At 44.8% G+C, this 5,419-nt stretch overlaps 1 pseudogene; it reads right to left on the bottom strand.

The window, feature by feature from the left end:
• Window positions 1-833: 833 nt before the first annotated feature.
• LOC112577653 lies at window positions 834-5,218 on the bottom strand (annotated as a pseudogene).
• Between the last annotated feature and the right edge of the window lie 201 nt (window positions 5,219-5,419).

Consider the following 5,419-nt stretch of genomic DNA (forward strand, 5'->3'; position numbering starts at 1 on the left):
AGCAGTGAAACCACATCTCTTACAGCAGCTGCAATTGGAGTCATCAGCTGGCTGACTTTACGATAATCAACTGGTGCTGCCCAAGACCTGTTTATCTGCAGTATTTGTCAAATAGGTGAGGGAGATGGGATTGTGGTGGAAATTATGACCCTCTTATCTTTCAAGTCCTTGATGGTGGCACTAATTTCTACAGTCTCTCTAGTAATGTGGCCCTGCTTTCAGCTTACTATTTTCTTAGGTAGAGGCAGTCTTAGTGGCTTCCACTTGGCGTTTCCCACTATTAAAGCTCATAGATCAGGGAATCAATGTGAGAATTCTGCTAGCATATATCTATTCCAGTTATGCATTCCACAACTCAGGAAATAACCAAGGATAGGTTCAGGACCCACTGGGCCTGCTGTGAGACAGACCTGAGCTAACACTCTGTCAATCACCTGACTTTCATAAGCTCATATTCTGAGCTGGACCACAGTAACATTTTGGATCTCTTGGAATTAGTGTCTAGATCCTATAAGTTCTGATTACTTCCTTTTGCTAAATGCATAGTAGCCCTGATAAAACTGTAGGTCCCTTTGGGGAAGACTGGGAGAAAGATTAACAGTACACCTTTTAGCAGTGCGCTGGAGTCCTTGCTTTCTATTTTTGTTAAGTTTTTATTTCATAATCATAAACTTTGCAATCCAGCTGGAACCCAAAGAAAATATGGAACCCAAAGAACTGCAGTGGGAGCACAAAGACCGTAGGATATTTCAAGCAGATGGGGGTGAGGGTGTGCTCTCCTGAGCTACAGAAGGAGTGGTCTGGTGGTTAAGATAAAACACAAGTGAAATTTATTAGCTTTGTCCATGGTCTGCAATGGTGATTTTCTTGTTGGTCTTGCCATTCCTGGACCGAAACACTCCATGGCTTTCACAACATTCATGCTGTCTTTCACTTTGTCAACGATCACGTGCTTGCCATCTGACCATTCAGTCCTGGCAGCGCAAACGGAAAACTGGGAGCCGTTTATGTCACCATGGACTAGATGCCAGGACTCATATGTCCAGGGCAAAATTCTTATCATCAAATTTCTCCCCATAGATGGACTTGCCACCAGTGCCATGGTGGCATGTGAAGTCACCACCTTGACACATAAATCCTGGAATTATTCTGTGAAATCAGGAACATTTATAACTAGTACCCAGAGCACAAAAGTTTTCTGCTCTTCGGAAATTTTTCTGCAAACAACTCCAATCTGTTAACATAGCTTTAAGGATTGGATGAGCAATCACTTCTTGGTTTCCAGGTCCCTTACCTCTAAGGAGACACCATCTGAGGGCTTGCCATTGATGGCAATGGGTTGACCATGGCTGACTGGCATGGGAGGCTCTGGAGCAACAACATCTGTCAGACTTATGGGGCTCCTTTCTTAACAGGACTGGCCTCTCCTTCATTCAAGGGGTTCTGGGTCTGTACTGGCTCAAGTCTTAGAGCTGATTAAAGGGCTATGACCCTCTGTTTTTATGATTCAGGTTAGACTTGCTGACTTGACCTAAAACTGCTCTGCTTATATAGATCAAGTAAGAATTTAGGACGCTTCTTTAGGGGGGCTTCCCTAGCGGCTCACATGGTAAAAAAATCTGCCTGCAAGGCCAGAGACCTGGGTTTGATCCCTGGGTCAGGAAGATCTTCTGGAGAAGGGAATGGTTACCCATTCCAGTATTCTTGCCTGGAGAATTCCATAGACAGAGGAACCTGGTGGGCTGCTCTGTTTTAGTTAGGGTTCTCCAGAGAAACAGAACCAATAGAGCAGTGTGTCCAGATGGAGAGAGGGTCTTCAGCACCTCCTGGAGCTGCCCGTGGCCTGCACGTGACCTGGATGTTGGGCATGAGGGCGTCCACACAGGGCCCACTGTGGGCAAATGCAGTGGCCTTACAGCAGAGATAGGGTGGGGCCAGGGCCTGTGGGAGCCAGAGGGCCAGATGGAGGATGGGCAGAAACTCAGAGGGGCCAGTCACTGAGGAAAGCCACGGGGGAGGCCAAGGCAGCGGAGAGGGGCCCCCTGCCCTGAATGGGCTGACAAAGAAGAGACTGCGAGTTTATCAGCGGCAGGATGCTAGCGACAGACACCAGCTGAACAATCAGGAACCGCTCAAACCAAAGATTCCCGGAGGAGTTCAGAAGAGCCAGTCTGCAGCTGGTCCAGAGAGCAGCAGGTCAGTCCTCAGACCCAGTCACCAGACCTCCATGAGGTCACTGGGCTGCCTGGAGCACCTAGCCTTCTGGAGAGGATAGGGGAAGGAGAAGTATAAAGGCATAGGCTGAGCATCACCTAAGGAACTAAGTGTATCGCGTTGGATTAAAGCTCAAAACAGAGATTTTGTTATTGTTTTCTCACAAACTAGCCAGTGGGACCAAATCAAATCAAATGCAGAGCAAAAAAAAAAAAAATGCATTTCCTCTGCATATATGAGATGCAGCGTGAGCACTTCTGTGGTCCCGCTATGCCTATGACTTTTCTCTCAGCAACAGAAATCCTCTAAGCTGTCATCAGGCACATCCGCATTGGCTGGGGGAGGAGGAAGCACTGTAGTGGGAACCTGAGCACCGCCTTCACCTCTGGGGGCCCTTCTTTTCGCATTTGTAAGATGACAGGGAGGGTTCAGATGTTCTGTAATTTTTTTTCCACCCCCAAGATTCTCTAACCAAATAAGAAAAGAAAAACATGTTCATGGGACTCTGAGGACTATGCTAGTGCTTTTCAAACCTTCCCTCCAGTTCTCTAGTGGCAGAGGAGAGAGAGCATGGATCTCTCAGGATTGTCCTGGATATGGCTTAGAGCATCCCACTGAGGTGTTTCCAGAAAGTTCCACAAAGTCTTGTGCTTTATCTCTCAAATTGTACATAAATGTTATGTGATGTTTTGTAATATATTTGCACTTGTTATGAACAGTGATTTAAGTTGACCAGGACTGCTGAACTGGTATCTCTTCTGCCTTTATATTTTTGTCCTGTGGCTTCAGTTACTCCCTAGTGCACTGCTCAGACCCTGGGGAGCACTTGTTAGAATCCCAGCACGGGAGCACCATGAGGATAGAACTAGGCTAGCACATTTTCCAACATAGAAGGTCAAGTCCTAGATCTAGTGAACAGAAGGAAAATCTTTCCCACCCCTCCAATGACAGCTTCAGTCTCTTCATGTAAAATCAGTTCAATTCAGTCACTCAGTCACGTCTGACTCTTTGACCCCATGGACTGTAGCACGCCAGGCTTCCCTGTCCATCACCAATGGTCCCTGAACATCACTCATGTAAAATAGAGATTCCTAATCAGAACTATCATAAGATATCACCTCTTGCCCATTAGCATGACTACAATCAAAAGAACAAAAAATAACAAGTGTTAACAAGGACGTGAAGACAATGGAAGTCTTGTGCACTCTTGGTGGGAATGAAAAAGGAAGCAGCCACTATGGAGAGTATTATGAAGGTTCCTCTAAAAGTTCAAAATGGAACTACCATGAGTACCAGCGATCCCATCTCTAAATTTATATCCCCAAATACTCAAAGCACAGCCTTAAAGAGATATTTACACATCGGTGTTCCTTGCAACGTTATTCATGATAGCCAAGAGATGGAAACAACCCAAATGTCTATTGACATCCAAATGGATAAAGAAAATGTAGTGCACACATTTTGTAACCTTAAAAAGGATGGAAACCCTATCATATGTATGACACAGTTGAACCTTGAGGATATTATGCTAAGTGTAATAAGCCAGTAGAGAAGGGACAAATACATGATTCCACTTATGTGAAGCAACTAGAGTAGTCAAAATCACAGAAAGAGAAAGAAAAAAGGTGCTTGCCAAGGGCCAATGGGAGGAGGAAGCAGGAATTAGGAGGGTGCAGAGTTTCAGTGTTAGAAGATTTAAAAGCTCTAGAGATTTGTTTCACAATAGAAGTTGTACTTCTATACACTTAAACATGGTTAAGATGTCAAATTTAAGTTATATGTTTTTGACCACAGTAAAAGAAATAGTGACCTCATTTAGATGGTCAGGGTTCCTTTGAAAAAGAACAAGGCAAGATACTGGCCCACTAAATGTCAAGGTGAAACTTTCTTACAGCCCAAACCTGCTTCCTTCCCCAACTCCCTCCTTCCCAATGAAGCCAGAGGATGGGTCTTCGCATCGCTTGCTCCCCAAAGGTTCTAAGTATGTGTGTGCCATCAGTGGAGGCCAGGTTAACGACTTGTGCAAAATTTACTGCCAGTTTGCCATTTCCATTTTCCAATTTCCTTACTTTTGTTAATAAAATTTGAATCACTTTAAAAGATATCGAGGTTAAGTAAGACTGCATCAAATCTTCCAGAATTCTTTTGGGTAGTGTCAATGCCTTTATTGGTGACATCAGGGAATAAATGGGTACACACACACACACACACACACACACACACCAATACTCACATTCACTCTCTTGTGCCCTTTCCAACTGCCCCAATCTCACCCCACAGCAAACATGATGAATTCACATCCTGAGGCGGGTGTACCACCAACAAAATCTGACCGGAGGAAACAATTTCAATTCAATCAGAGGCCTCCTGCGGTTGAAGTTTACAGGGAGTGCTGCCAAATCTCACTCTCTTGGCGGACAAACTGTGCAGACTTTGGGCCTGCTGGGAGGGTGAGGCATTTCTTACTTTCAAAAGAGGGTCGATCCAAGATGTTTGTATTATTTCAATACTGTTTTTCCTATGGAGCCGGGGGTTGGCGGGGTCGGGGTGGGAAGTTCTTTCCTTGTTCCTGATATTTTCCAGAGATCAAAATGAAAACACAATGCTCTGAGAGTAATCAGCAAGCCTTCAGAAGAATTGCATGTACTTTTGATTTCTATAAAATCCCCACAACACTTCTGTTACCGTTCATTCTGTGCAGAGGTACACAGCCCAGCCAGAGGCTTAGATCCCAGCACAGATATCAGCTTCCTAGTCCTTCCGCATTTTTAGCAGGTATTTTGGAGGATCGTCAACACCAGGAAATGTTTTTCCTGGATCATTTGCATTTGCTTTTCTGCTGGATGTGGTCCCAAAGAGTTAATAGCATTCAGTTGCTACTCTTTGGGACATTTCTGTGTGAGATCGACAACGTGGACCCGGACACATTTATAAGACATTACTCATACAACCTTCCACTTACTCGAACAGCAACTATTAATTTCTGCTGTGGTCCAGGCGTCATGCCTAGTACTGAGCGCACACACAGAACAGAAAACTCTCAGCGAGCTTCCAGTCTAGGTGGGGAGATGGACAAGCAGAAAATGACAATACAGGGTGGAAAATGCCTAGAGACGTTATGTCTGTTAGGTTTTCCTTGGTAGCAAGGAACAGAGTGCCTCTTCAATCTCTCATATAAGGACAACAGGAATCACAGACACCAGGA

This window comes from Bubalus bubalis, chromosome 15 (genome assembly GCF_019923935.1).
Source record: "Bubalus bubalis isolate 160015118507 breed Murrah chromosome 15, NDDB_SH_1, whole genome shotgun sequence".
Lineage (NCBI taxonomy): Eukaryota > Metazoa > Chordata > Mammalia > Artiodactyla > Bovidae > Bubalus > Bubalus bubalis.